At 43.8% G+C, this 15,471-nt stretch overlaps 2 non-coding genes across 2 annotated transcripts; both read left to right on the top strand.

The window, feature by feature from the left end:
* The first annotated feature begins 11,406 nt into the window (after positions 1–11,406).
* Positions 11,407–11,488, top strand: trnas-aga (transfer RNA serine (anticodon AGA)). Its single transcript has one exon. It is a non-coding gene; the product is annotated as a tRNA-Phe (tRNA).
* A 3,640-nt stretch (positions 11,489–15,128) lies between these two features.
* Positions 15,129–15,210, top strand: trnas-cga (transfer RNA serine (anticodon CGA)). Its single transcript has one exon. It is a non-coding gene; the product is annotated as a tRNA-Ser (tRNA).
* Positions 15,211–15,471: the final 261 nt, after the last annotated feature.

The raw sequence follows: 15,471 nt of genomic DNA, 5'->3' as shown, positions 1-15,471 counted from the left end.
TTGCTCTTTGTTCGAGTTGTGAAAAGGTTTCCCGCTTTAGTCGCATTCAATTTTCTTGTTGATGACTGAATCAGACAGAAGGTGTTTCACCAGAGCTGCACTTGACTTGCATTCCTCTCCCTCGCTGTCATACTTTCCTGGAACTCTGTGAGAACAAGAAAACAAAATACACACTGCGTCATTCGGCAGCCTGTCTGTGATTTCCTCATTTTTAGTTACAACATGGCTTAGACTTCAGCCCACGGTAATATTAGTAACAGTATGAGAACAAGACTCGATAGTTCATCTGTGCCTGTAAATCTTTTCATTCCTGTAGTTGACTGAATGAACTGTATTCGTGTCTGCTGCTTCGAAACTCGAATACGTGAACTGCTCCAAACTATGACTGAGGATTTCTGGTTTTGGTTGACGCACGTTGAGAAACGCCAGACAGCGTTCAAATTAATCTTTCAGAGCACATTTTCGGATGCATTTGACAGAGACTAACATCATGAATCCAGTGTTCGCTGTGACAGAAGGAAATGAATGCTCTCCTTGTTACTGATCCAGGCCATCTTCGCATGTCAAGCAAATGCGGTACTGTTGTTACAGAAAGGATCAGTGCCCGGTAACTGTGTCCTTAAAGAGGACATGATTGAAAAAATAAAGAATACCATGTTGAAATATCCAGGAAATATTGGCTGAAAAGGCGCAGACAATTTTCCCTGCAGCGTCAAGACAGAGGAACATATGTAACGGCACGCTTAAACAGGATGGCCAGCAGTGATATAGACATCGCCACATATGAAGGACCACTGCGAGTAGAAATTTGAAAATGAATTTCACGCAGCAGGTATTCGGAATTATATTCTTTTCACCGCTACAGTAGTATTGGGCGAGTAAATTCAAAAAAAGGTTTGTTGTTGAGAATACAATAAAACCCCATCGATCATGATATGAAAGACTGTCGTCCATAAAGAGGGAACAACAATGTTTCTTCTAAGCTTTGCACTGGGCCACTTTCGCACAAACTGATACTGCTACTCTCCAGAAAAGATCAGGGCCCGTGGCATGCACTCTTAGAAATGGTGACCATCAGTGCTGGAAACTCCCTGCATATTCAGAACAAGGAAGACACATATCGAATAAAAGCGTAGATGGCAATTAATTGGACTTGTATTCCCTTTCACCACAACAGCTAGAATGTGCGGGGATATGCAGAGAAAGGTTTACTGACCAGGTCAGAAAGCAATTACCTCCACATATCTTGATACACAAGCCTATCTTTCTTTCTGTCCGTTTGTTTTTGAAGCGCGATCATTTCCGTAGGAGTTGTAGGTGATTGCTGCTCCCCTGCAGGATCACAGTGGGGCCAGAGACCCGATCGAGCTGCTCAGAACAGTTTGTGTTTGCCAAGAATCACTGAAACCGAGATTGATGACACGTAGACACGGTGTAACAGCTGCCAACACATGTGGAGGGTTTTGCGACGGATTAGGACCCACTCTGGGAAAAAGACTGGATCCTAAGACTGGGGAGCTAGTGTTCAGGTAGAGGACTGGAGAATGGGGTTAAGAACGATATTATCCAAGATCGAATGGTGAAGCAGACTAGATATTCTGAAAGCGCGAAGCGCTCCTATGTCTTCCAATCTCTGGCCGCCTGGTATCTAAGGAAATAGAAACAGAGTTATTTGTTCAGTTGGAAGCTCTGGGCAAAGTGAGAGATAGAACAAACATGATACAATTTTAGAGACTGGGAAAATGTTTGGAGAGGAAGCAATAGAAGTGAAGCTGAATATAAAGTTTGAAGTCAGGACATATTCAATAAAAAGGAAGTTTGTAGAAAGGCAGAGGAAGATGGAGATGGAAGAAGAAGTGTCACCAGTCCCGAAATCTCATTCGGTTTTCATTTTCAAGATGCGACTGGACCTGCTGAGATTTTCCAGCAATTTAATTTGTTGATTCTGAAACAGAAGATGGGAGTGATCCTGGGCCAATCAGCTCTCTCATGTTCTTGGAATATTTAACTTACCCGTTCGATCAGATCACGTCTGTCCCACACTGAAACCTCAGAATCCTTCCCCACCCCCACCCTCGTTACTGGCAATACACTGTTCATTACATAAACTTACATGAGCACACAGCAAGAACAATTGCAAAATGTACAGGGAGAGCTCCGTTCTCTTCCATCAGCATATTCCAATCTCTTGATGCCGTTTCCAATTTAAAATGGAAGTTTTGTTCCTTTCCCACGGGAAGAGTAGTTAATGAGAAAGGTCTTTCCACGAGCTATGTCCCAGGGTTTGGCAGGAAGCCCTGATTGAAGCTGCAGTGGCCGCTTTCAGTTGGCATCGAGGGATTGGAGAACATTGTGTCGTATTCTGATGCGTGTAAACGTCTTGTTCCCTGTGGACTCGGGGTGAATCATGGATGAGTTTTCGGAACAACACTGCCTTCCACTCTCTGGCCATCTGCTATCTAAGGAAATAGAAACAGAGTTATTTGTTCAGTTTGAAGTCCTGGGCAATGTGAAAGATGGAACATTTCTGAAACAAAATTAGATATTCTGACTAGATATTCTGAAAGCGCTAACCGCTCCTATGTCTTCCAATCTCTGGCCATCTGGTATCTAAGGAAATAGAAACAGAGTTATTTGTTCAGTTGGAAGCTCTGGGCAAAGTGAGAGATAGAACAAGTATGATACAGTTTTAGAGACTGGGAAAATGGTTGGAGAGGAAGCAATAAAAGTGAAGCTGAATATAAAGTTTGAAGTCAGGACATATTCAATAAAAAGGAAGTTTGTAGAAAGGCAGAGGGACATGAAGATGGGAAAAGAAGTGTCACCAGTCCCGAAGTCTTAAATCGATTTATATTTCCAAGATGCTACCCGACCGGCTGAGATTTTCCAGTAATTTCATTTGTTTGTTTAGAAACAGAAGATGGGAGTGATCCTGGACCAAACAGCTCTCCCGTGCTCTGGTGATATTTGACTTACTATGTCTATGTCCCATACTGAAACCTCACGATCCTGCCGCACCTCCAACCTCGTTACTGACAATATACGTTCATGACGTTAAACACAAGAAGAAGAATTGCAAAACGTTGAGGGAGAATTCCCTTCGGTTTCCATCAGAACAATCTGAATCACTGAAAATTGGTTCAGGACCCATGTGACATTGATCCGTCTCTGTCAGACCCCTAGCAAGTGGCCATTCGCTTTCCGTGCCTTTGAAAACTTTGGGTGGTGCACGGTTGGTTTGGAACCTCACGTTTTGAAACGGACATCATTCATTGTATTTTCGGCTGCACTGATAAAGTTGTCTCTGGCGCCTCCAGTAGAATGGAAACAGTGTTCACTCAGAAACCGACGTGTGATCAAAAGCAGGCGGACAGTGAAAGCAGCAAGAACATTCCCCTGTGAAGGGTTGCAATACTGCACGTGGAACGAAGAGCCGGAATTGTATTAAGCGGTGAAAGCGCCCATTGTGAGACTTGCACCCACCACCCTCAGATTAAGCATCTCACACTGCACCGACTGAGCTAACCAAGAACGGTGCACTGTGGATTAGTTTGCTATTACATTGCGAGCATAATTCATCAGCAATTTGTTAGGATCCAGTTCATTCCTCCTAATCACAAAAATATAATTCACACCTTTCACTTCAGTTATTCCTTTAAAGCATTACAATCTATTCAGCACTTGTCCCGGGATTTAAGGTTCAACCTTAATATCTTCATATTTTTACCCTCACATTTATGTCGCTGATGTAATTTCAAATCACTCTGGCAGACGGTAAATGAGTCGGGAAATTACCTAAGGAAACACAATCATTTCCGTTTACAGTGTTGGGCATTTCCCATCTGCTGACGAGACAGAGTCGTCTCAATCAACACTTTATTTGTTCTTTCTACCTAAAACCTTTACCACTTCTTATGTTCAAGTCAGGAGTTTTATTTATAACATGTTCCATGGACTGGAGCGACATTCCAATGTCCTGAAGCCCTTTCCAATTTAAAGTGAAAGGTTTGCTCCTTTCACACGGAAAGAGCTGTTACTATGGAAGGAGTTTCCACGAGCTGTTTCCCATGGCTTGGCAGAAAGTCGCTGATTGAAGCTGCAGTGGCCACTTTCTGTTGGCATCGGGAGCTTGGAGAAAGTGATGTCGTATTCTGCTGCGTGTAAACGTCTCTCTCCCTGCGGACTCGGGGTGAATCATGGATGAGATTTCCCAGTTACAATGTCAATATATGGTGGGAGTAAATGGTTGGGCTGAAATATTTGAGGCTTATTCCCTGGGTGGGCTCGAACCACCAACATTTCAGCCAACTGCGCTGACCATTTGAGATACAGAAACTGGCAACGCAGATATCGACGGGATATGAGGATACGTCGGATAGCAGGAACTTGCGTTGTTTTCAGAGAAGGTCGCTGATTTTATCACTGAGAGGGTAAGCACACTGAGGAGCTGCAAACACTCAAATTAAAAGGCATCCACACATGCGCAGTTCTCTCGCATACATCTCCACATAGTAGCTCACTTACGATGCTGGTATTTGAAGCCACGATTCGATAGAAACTGAAGCTTAAAATCCAGCATCTTAAAACCCTCGATCCCGCTACCACACAAAAGCCCACATTCAGAATTTTTATGACTAGTGTTTCAGCATCGATTCACTTCAGGCACTTAGACCTCGCACATTCTGTAATGAAATTGGCGTAATTTAAGAAGAAAGACCAAAGAAAATGTACAGACAAGGAACAGGCCCTTCATCCATTCAAGCCTGAGCCGATCCAAATCTACTGTTTAAATCTGTCACCCAATTCCTAAGCATGTGTATCCCTCTGCTCCCCACCTACTCATGCATCTGTCCAGACGCATCTTAAATGTATCTACCGTGATTACCTCTCCCGTCTCTGCTGGGAACGCGTTCTAGACACCCAGTACCCGCTGTGTCAAGCAGTTGCCGCGTGTATCCCTCTTAAACTTTTCTCCTCTCACCTTGAAAGCGTGACCTCTCGGTATTTAATCCTTCAACCTGGGAAATAAAACTTTTCTCTATCGACGCTGTCTGTACCCTTCATGATTTTGTAAGCCTCAAAAAGGTCCCCCTCAAACTCCTTGTTTCTAATGAAAACAAACCTAACCGACTCAACCTCTCTTCCTAGATTGCACCTTCCATACGAGGCAACATCCGCTTAAAACTTTTACACGCCCTCTCCAAAGCGTCCACATCCTTTTGGTAATGTGGCGACCAGGAATTTACACAGTATTCTAACCAATGTATTGTTCTATTTTAACATGACTTGCCAGCCATTTTATTCAATACCCCATCCAATGAAGCCAAGCATACTATATGCCTGCTTGTCTACTCTATCCACCTGTGCAGCAACCTTCAGTGTATAATGGACCTGCACTCACAGATCTCTCTGTCCATCAACTTTTTTTTTCCCCAAAGCTCTTCCGTTCATTGTATAACCCCATCTAGAATTAGACTGACCGAAATGCGTCACCTCACATTTGTCTGTTTTGAACTCCAGATGCCACTTTTCCGCCCAACTTTCCAGTATACCTATATGCTCCTGTATTCTTTAACAGTCACTTATACTTTCTGCTAGTCCAGAAATCTTCGTGTCATCTACAAACTTTCTGATCATTCCAACAGTGATCTCTTCCAGATCATTTATGTATATCACAAACAACAGTGGCCACAACACTGACCCCTGTGGAGCACTACTGGTCATCTTTCTCTATTTCCAGAAACTCCATTCAACTGCCACTCTCTGTCTCCTATTGCTCAACTAATTCTTAATCCACCTGTCTAGAACACACTGCACACCATGTTACTTTACGTTCTCTATTTGGTTACCATAGGGAACCTTATCTAACTCCTTACTGTAGTGCATGCATATGATATCAACAGCCTTTCCTTCATCTATCAACTTGGGCACTTTCCCGAAAAACTCTATGCCTCTCACTGATATGCCCATTCTTTTCTAAATATGAATAGATCATATTCCTCAGTACCTTCTCCAGCAAATTTCCCAACACCAATGTTAGGCCTATTGTTCTGTAGTTATCCGGAATATCCCTACTATCCTTCTTGTACAGGGGACAATATGAGCAACGTTCCAGTCGGCCAGAACCTCACCTGTGCTGAAGGATGCCACGAAGATATCTGTCAGGGCCCCAGATATTTCCTCTCTCACATCCGTCAGGAACCAGGGATAGATCCCATCCGTTCCTGGGGATGTGTCCACATTAATTACCCCTAGCCTGCCCAACACAGCTTCCCTACTTATGTCAACATGGTCCAGACTAATCAAATGTCTTACTCTACACTCAATATTTATCATATTCCTCTCCTCGGTGAACACTGATGCAAAATAATCATTCAGAATCATACCCACTCTCTCAGATTCGACATACAGCCTTCCTTCATTTTCCTTTAGTGGACCAATCCTTTCTCTAATTACCCGCTTGCTTCTTATATATGAATAATAGGCTTTAGGATTCTCCTTAATTCTGCTAGCGTGATGTTGTTTCATGACCCCTTTGAACCCCCTTGATTCCTCGTTTAAGACTTGTCCTACTCTTCTCATGTTCCTCCAGCGACCATTATGTTCTTAGCTGCCGGGGCGTTATGTATGCTTCCCTTTTCCTCTTGGCGAGTCGTACAATTGTCCTGTCATCAACAGTTCACGAATATTGCCTTTCAAATCCTTTGCCTTCAACGGGACATGCCTATCCTGCACTATATTTAACCTATCTTTGAAAGCCTGCCACATATGAACTGTGGACCTTCCTACAAATAGCTGTGCCAATCCACATTTCCGACCTCCTGCATAATTTTGATATAATTAGCTTTGGCCCAGTTTAGTACTCTTTCCTCAGAACCACTCTCATCTTTGTCCATGAGTATTCTAAAACAACAGAATGTTGGACACTTCCCAAAGAAATCACCCACGGCAACTGCTATCACCCGCCCTGGCTTATTCTCCAATATCAGTTCCAATATGGCCTATTCTTTCGTCAGACTATTGATACCCGGCTCCAGAAAACTCACCTGGAGGCTTCTAACAAATGATGTCCCATCCAGACCCCTGACGCCAAGAGTATCCCGGTCAATGTTGGGAAAACGGAAATCTCCAATCAACACTAAATTATTGCCTCTTCATCTTTCCATGATTTGTTTAACTATTTTTTCTTACACCTCACGCTCACTGTAATACAGCCCCAAAATCTAACCTCACCCTTCTTATTTCACTGCTCCATCCATAGTGTCTCATGACCCAAGCCCTACATGATGTCCACCTTTCGCACAGCCATGATATCATCCCTGACCAGCAATGAACTTCCTTCCCCTTTTACTTCCCTCCCTGTCCCGTCTGGAGCGTCTATATCCTAGAATATTTGGTTGCCAACCCTGACCTTCCTTCAACTAAATCTCTGTGATCGCAATAACGTCATATTCCCAGGCACCAACCTAAGCCTTAAGTTCATCTGTCGAAACTCCATGCATTAATGTAGATGCATTTCAGGCCACCAGTTCTTTTGCATTCATCTGCTCTCTGCCTACTCTTCCCATTATTAATGCTATCTTCCAGATTTTTAGCGTTTGCAGTTTCCACCGCACTGCCGACTTGTATAATCTTGTGGTTCCCAGCGCCCTGCCACATTAGTATAAAACCTCCCCAACAGCAGTAACAAAATCTCCCGAAAGGAGATTCGTTCCCGTCTGGTTCAGATGTAGATCGTCAATTTTCTTATACTCCCACATTCCCCAGAAGTAGTCGCAAAATCCAACAAATCTTAAACCCGCCCTGCAGCACCGTTCCTCAAGTCACGTGTTCCTCGTGCCTTTTTTTAATTCATTTCTACGCTGGCAGTCACATGGCACTGGCAGTAATCCCGAGATTACTACCTTTGAGGTCCTCCTCTTTAATTTCTCTCCTAGCTCACTGAATTCTCCCTGCGGGTCCTCATCTCGTTTTTTTTCCGTTGGTGCCTGTATGCAACAAGACAACTGGCTGTACACGATCCCCTTTTCGAATGCTCTTCAGCCGATGGGCAACATCCCTCGCCTGAGCACCTGGGAGGCAACATAACTCTCCAGAATTGCTGATGCTCCACAGTGAGTCCACCCGCAGCTCCAGAGTGGCCACGCGGGCAAACAAGTTCTGCAGCTGGACACACTTCTTGCAAGTGTAAGTTTAGAAAATCTTTACAAGGATTTGCAAGATTTTCACTGCTTGGATATGAGAACGAAACTGAATAGGCTTCGTCAGATTCCCAGGAGCTTCAGGGCTTAGAGATGGCCTCACAGACTCTTATAAAATCCTGAGGAAGACAGACAAAGTAAATAGTCAGGGAGCACTTTTTCACAAGACACGCGAGTTCAAATCTACATAGCAAACATTTAATGTGAGAGAGGAAAAATTTAAAAGGGATGTGAGGGACACATGTTTTTCACACAGCACTTTCCTGTGTGTGGAATGAATTGCCACATTTAGTGGCAGAGTCTGGTGCACTCAAAACATTACAAAGGCTTCTGAATGGGTGGAGAGACAGGAAGACCTCGGAGAGATAAGGCACAAATATTGTGAGATATGTATGGATTAATTTCGGTTATCTATTTAGCAAGGGCAAGTTGGATCGCGGGATTTGTTTCCATGTTCGACAACTCTGAGATGCTCCAGCCACCGGCAACGGTTTGAATAAACCATTTGCAAAAAAAACGCATGATGTTTGTTACTCAGTCAGCGAGTTTGGCTATTTTGTTTGGAGGGTGGATGGGCCCAACCGATCCAAAGATTAAGGTTTTCCGGATATTTGCTGCCAATGACCATTCTTCTTGACACTGTCCCAAGTTCGCCATCAAATATTTTGGCTAAAGAAAAATACCTCACATATCGCATTACCCACTTTCCTCTCCAGCGAATCCAAAACCTGACAGCTCTTTATGTGGAACAGAATCAGAACTGAAAAGGCAGTACCATGATCAGACACACCGAAGCTTAAGTGCTGTCTGTGATGCACTGTGAGTCGTCTCTGACATGAACCGCTCGCACAAGTAATAGCGAGGCAATTCCAAACCTACTCGAGATTTAGTTGATTGCCAAGTCCCAGAAAGTGCTCAAGTATCATAAAACAAAACAGAACAACAACGAACCAATAAAAGTGAACATTTCCAATTGTATCCGTGATGAAATTAGGCCATCAATGCCCCGGTGATCACCTTTCACCCTCACCAGGACAGTAATGAAGGAAATGAAAGTATAGCAACGTTTCACATCGCGATTGCCCACCTTTTCACCACAGCATCAAATAACGTCGAACAGATTCAATGCAGGATCTTCTTTCGAAATAACGGTGAAATAACTATGTCTATTCACTTTCAGAATAAACGGGGAACAACACAAGTTGTCTGGAATATGAATAACCAACATAGACTACTTGGGTTACAGATTCTACTGATGCACAGATTTTCATATGAAAAGGTACCTTGGGTGACTGCCCTACACCCAGAAATCTTCTGGCTGCCTTCTGTTTGCCCAGTCACATTAACCTTGTGCTGCTCTAATCGAATTTGCAGTTCTTGCCATTTGTCCGTATTGCTAGTAGGGATAGGTGGTCGTGGCAACTCGTGACTGCCACACAAATTATTTGCCAAAATTGGATTGTCCCGCAACGTGATTCGCAGTGCACGAACTTCGCAACGAGGATATGCCACGCGGCAAGTTACAAAGCACGCTTCCATTTATTAAAGTCAGTTTATGGGAATTGACAACCAGATTCCTCCTTACACTCGGAATTATGACAACACATAAACCAACAGCCTCTCTCAGAGACAAGCGACCAATGCCCATCTTGTGCCGGACAAACGTAGTTGACAAGATTGCACGCAGGGACTGCACAGAAAACTATAGAGGAGAAGCAGACAGACGACCATCGATAAACCCCATGCACAGCTGTTCCTTGTAGGTACACACAGGGCACTGAGTCTCTCTGACTCCGGGACTTGGGACTCGGATTATATGACCGTCTGCAGCACTGGTTACTTCCTTGTGTGAGGTAACTCCCGATGGAACATATGTAAAACACGATAGCTGATTGAGAAAAACGTCCAAAATAGTACCCAAGAGACGTATTTCTGTTGTGTTTCTGGTCCTGTTCCTGACATGACATCCAGCATTGTACTTATTGTGTGCTTCCTGACGATTCGGTGGATGCTTCCGTGATCGCATTGTGTGCAGTAATCTGCGTTTTAGCTGCAAATACGTGCGTTTGAAACCCAGGACCACCTGCCTCTATTCTGTTTTCTTCTTCACATGCGCAATTGCAACACAGTAAACGATCAATTAATATTGGAAAATGACATACACAGGCGTGTGAAAAGCCCAGTTTCCGTGGCAATTATGCAATGGTTAGAGATTACATTGATTCAGGAGATAAGGATGGAAAATGTGTTTGGGTAGAGATGAGGAACATTGAGGAAAGAGGAAACCAGCCGGTGTAGCTTACAAGAACATTAACAGTAACCACAGTGTAAAAAAAAACGTACAGGAAAAATACCGCCTGTGAATGCTAACAGAAGGCAAGAATTATGGGAGACATTCATTTCCCATCTTCCACTCCCGTTTCAATTGTAAAGAAACTTTGAAGAAAAACAATCGAAAAGTCATATATGTAACATCGAACAACCTGCGTCATACCTTGGCCATTGATTACCGTAGATTAGAATACTTACAATATGGAAACAGGTCCTTCGGCCCAGCAACTCCACACCGACCCGCCCCAGCCCAAATGCATTCCTCTCCATTCACCACGTCAATTTAGCACGGCCATTTCACCTAACCGGTACATTTTTGGACTATGGGAGAAAACCAGAGCAAGGGCACGCAGCCACGGGGAGAATGTGCAAACTCCACACATTCAGTTGCATGAGACGGGAATTGACCCTGACTCTGTGGTATTGTGAAACAGCAGCGCTCAGATGGTGTCAGCGTGAGATGGGACTTATTTGCCGTCTTTTATTGGGAAAAATCTCTTTCATTGTGAGCATCTGGAAAGACCAGCTCCTTCGCCAGAAAAAGAAATGAATATGTCACTAACCTTGGATTGTTTCATGTCCAAGAACACTCAGATCAATACCTCTCTTGATCAGCTCTGCTGATCATGTTTGCAAAGAGATCTAGCAAATTGCCAAAGTGGGATTGTCCTTTCAATAAATAATTTTGACTCAGTTTGGCTGCAAATAACTTTTCCTAACTTGTGTTTTTCTTCCTTTACATTGGTGTCTCGCACCTTACAATTCACAGCAGAGGTGGGAGAGGAGAATGGAAGCATTGAGCTCATCAAGTCAACAGCAGCTTTCAATGAGATTACGGCTAATTTGGTCAATGCTCAACCCACCTGAGCTGTCGGTAGTCATGGCCGAGTGGTTAAGGCGATAGATTAAAAATCCATTGCGTTTTCCCCACGTAGGTTCGAATCCTGCTGACTACGTTATGAATGCTTTCCTGCTGGTACAACTTTCGCTCAAAGTTCAGAAAAACGATTTTGTGAACCAGGCCGGTAATTTGATTAGACTTGGGAACCTCGAGTTCTTCATCAGAAATGTTCCATATTTAAAACGTTATCTCTGTTTCTCCTTCCAGATACACTGCTCGACACATCGGGTTTCTGCAGCTGTTATTGAACGTCCTGAGCAGAAGTGCTGCTTTTCATTAGATTCCTTTAATCCCTGTCCACTGTTCTCTGACTCGGGTCAGTGGCAACACTTCCTCCTGCTCGTCAAAGTGCTCATTCCCCACCGCTCCCTCTCCCATCATCAGAAACAACCGCAGGAAATCGCCACTTAACCATCTTTGTTCCAAAGTGAAACTCATCAGCCTCGGGAATCTCTCCACCAAACGGGACTTCTCAACCCTGGACATGGTGCAAGCCAGAGGATTGTGAAGAGATACTGTGAAAATATTGTCAGTTGGCAGTTGAAAAAATGTTTAGGAAGCAAACCATATAATTTAGGCTCCAGCTTTGTAAATCTTGAGAAACTCTTTGGGAAATGGAATCAGAGGAGAATGAAGAAGTGTGAACTGTCGGACCGAGTAGAGGACGGGACATTGACTCTGATGTTCTCGGGACAGGAACTGATCTGAGACATTGAAATCATTCTCGCTCACGTACGTGAGGAATGCAAACTTCATCTGGACTCTGGGACAATGAAAAACTCTGGAACACTCAAGACAATATCCAAATATTTACTGGGATCACTACAGTACGAGTACTATAGATGAGTCATTTTTTGCCCAGTGTGTGCAGGAGGGCTTCCTGACACAGTACGTACACATGCCTTCAAGGGACGAAGCCACTTTCGATTTAGTACTGGGTAACGAGCCTGGCCAGGTTTTAGATTCGGAAGTAGGTGAGCACTTTGGAGACAGCGATCACAATTCTCTGAGGTTTACTTTCGTGATTGAAAGGGATAGGTGTACTCCATGGAGCAAGAGTTTCAGCTGGTGGAAGGGAAATTACGATGCAATGAGGTAAATTTAGGAAGCGTAGAATGGGGTAGGAAACTGCAGGGGGTGAGCACATTAAAATGTGGAGCTTATTCAAGGAAAAGCTCCTGTGTGTCCTAGATAAGTATGTACCTGTCAGGCAGGGAGGAAGATATAGAACGCGTGAGCTGTGGTTTACTAAGGAAGTGGAATCCCTGGTCAAGAAGAACAAGAAGTCTTATGTTAGGACAAAATGTGAAAACTCAGTTAGAGCGCTCGAGGGTTCCAACGATATCAGGAGAGACCTAAAAAGAGAGCTGAGAAGAGCCAGGAGGAGACATGAGAAGTTGTTGGCAGATAGGATCAGGGTTAACCCTAAGGCTTTCCATAGGTATGTCAGGAATAAAAGAATGACGAGAGTTAAATTTGGGACAATCAAGGATAATAGTGGGAAGTTGTGTGTGGAGTCAGAGGAGATAGGGGAAGCACTAAATAAATATTTTTCTACAGTGTTCGCTATAGAAAATGAAAATGTTGGCGAGGAAGATACAGAGCTACTTGCGTCTAGACGAGAAGAGATTGAGGTTCACAAGAAAGAGATATTAGAAATACTGCAGAGTGTGAAAATAGATAAGTCAGCTGGGCCGGATGGGAGCGATCTGATTTTGTTTAGCAAATGCACTGCAGGAAGGTACAAATCAAGCTGATGCTTACAATGGCTCGTTTTGAGCCGCTAATTTGCTGTGAAGTGGCGGCGCCAGTAAAAGGTGTCACGCATCTCGTCTAATTCCACATCCTGAGCTCGAAATGACCAGAGGTTTCTCGCCGAGTTTCTGCAGGGTCTTGTTTGGACGACACCATGACACTTTTTCACTGGAGTGGATCATGAAATCGCGTCGTGACTGTGAATAAAACGATGGAAACTTCCAGCAGAGAAGGACGCGACACTGAAGCAGGCAGCTGAGGACAAATATTTCTCCTTTGCCAGTGAAAGGCACTGCTTCACAAATTGGAAACTTCGAGGTGAAGCAATGTTGGTGAGTATCTTCGGTGCTTGTTCACCTTTTTAATTCTGATTCCGTGAAAGTCCATGGCATTACATATCGACATTCTGCCAAGTACAGGCTTGTCTCTTGGGCCAGTGGCGTAATGGATAACGCGTCTGACTTCGGGTCAGAAAATTAGAGGTTCGAGTTCTACCTGGCTCGAAGGGTTTTGCTTTGCTTTAACCGTGGTATACGTTGACGCTCCCCTATAAAGTTCTCTCGGGACATCGCCTCTGTGCTTCCGCATGTAAAGCTTGCATTTGTCCTATTGTCCATTTCAAATTCCAGCTCTCCACAACGGACACCTCCGTCAGTTTGGCGGTATCTTCTGGTGTGTCTCCCTCTGTGGGTGAAAATGAGCATGAGTTCCTCAAAAGAGTTACAATTCGTTATACTTCTGTCCCATTATTGTGCCATGTAAGAACATAGGATAACCTCATTGACATTTGCCCTGGAAACATTAGAACACATGAGACTTTGGGCCAAAGTTCGAAACTGCGACTAGAATAGATGGCTCTATGATTAGCCGCAATGCACACGGACGGAATGGCCTTTTCCCACTTTGTAAATCTTCGAAGACAATTTGAAAAAAATCTGCAACGAAAATGTTCAGACAGGCTGTTTTATTTACACCAAATACGATAGTATCTATCGCCTTGTTTTGTTATTTACTTGTGAGGTTTCGGTATTCTCAGCACCGTGGCCCGGATCGTATTCCCGCTCATGGAATGGTTGTATTGTTCAGCAAACATATCGGTGTACCAGTATTTCTGCCGATTTTCCGATGCTGGCAGGTCATTGGTTTTGTCCAAAACATTATGAAGGTTAACATAAAACAAATAGCTGCAGGTGCTGGAAATCTGAGCCAAAAACGAAAATTGTTTGCGCAGCGGAGCATGACTGGCAACAGAAACGTCGACTCTCCTGCTCCTCGGATGCAGCCTGACCTGCTGTGCTTTTCCAGCATCACTCTGATCTAAAGTCAGGTTTCCAGCATCTGCAGTCCTCACTTTTGCCTAGTTTCTTCAGTGTCTCTGGTTCCCAATTCAAGAACTCCATCTCTAGCGGTTTCATGTTTGTACCTCCGTGCTGAGGAATGGAAGAGTGAAGAAAAGTAACTCACCTCCTCCATCTCTGGGGTAATTAGGGACTGAAAATGAATCGTGTCACATTGAAATATATCTACATGCGAATTAATCTCTGTCTTTTATTGGGAACCATCTCTTTCATTGTAACCATCAGGAAAGATCATTTCGTTCGCCAGAAAAAGAAATGAATATGTCACTAACCTTTGTTTGCTTCAGGTCCGAGAATACTCAGATCAATAGCTCCTTTGCTTCCTTCTGCTGGTCATGTTCGCAAAGAAATATGGCAAATTGCCAAGTGTGATTTTCCTTTCAATAAATAATTTTGACTCAGTTTGCCTGCAAATATCTTTTCCTACCTTTGTGCTTTTCTTCTTTAACATTGGTGTCTCGCACCTCACAAATGACAGCAAAGGTTTGAAAGGAGATGGAAGCATTTCGCTCATCAAGTCAACGAGAGCTTTCAATGAGATCACGGCTGATTTGGTCAATGCTCAACCCACCTGAGCTGTCTGTAGTCATGGCCGAGTGGTTAAGGCGATGGATTCGAAATCCATTGGGGTTTCCCCACGTAGGTTCGAATCCTGCTGGCTAGGTTATGAATGCTTCCCTGCTGGTGCAATTTTCGCTCAAAGTTCAGAAAACCGATTTTGCAAACCAGGCCGGTAATTTGATTAGACTTGGGAAACTCGAGTTCTTCATCAGAAATGTTCCATATTTAAAACATTATCTCTGTTTCTCCTTCCAGATACACTGCTCGACACATCGGGTTTCTGCAGCTGTTATTGAACGTCCTGAGCAGAAGTGCTGCTTTTCATCAGATTCCTTTAATCCCTGTCCACTGTTCTCTGACTCGG

This window comes from Chiloscyllium plagiosum, unplaced genomic scaffold (genome assembly GCF_037043375.1).
Source record: "Chiloscyllium plagiosum isolate Xiang-an unplaced genomic scaffold, Cpla_swu_hap1 HiC_scaffold_48, whole genome shotgun sequence".
Classification (NCBI taxonomy): Eukaryota; Metazoa; Chordata; class Chondrichthyes; order Orectolobiformes; family Hemiscylliidae; genus Chiloscyllium; species Chiloscyllium plagiosum.
This window is presented reverse-complemented; position numbering and strand designations above follow the sequence as displayed.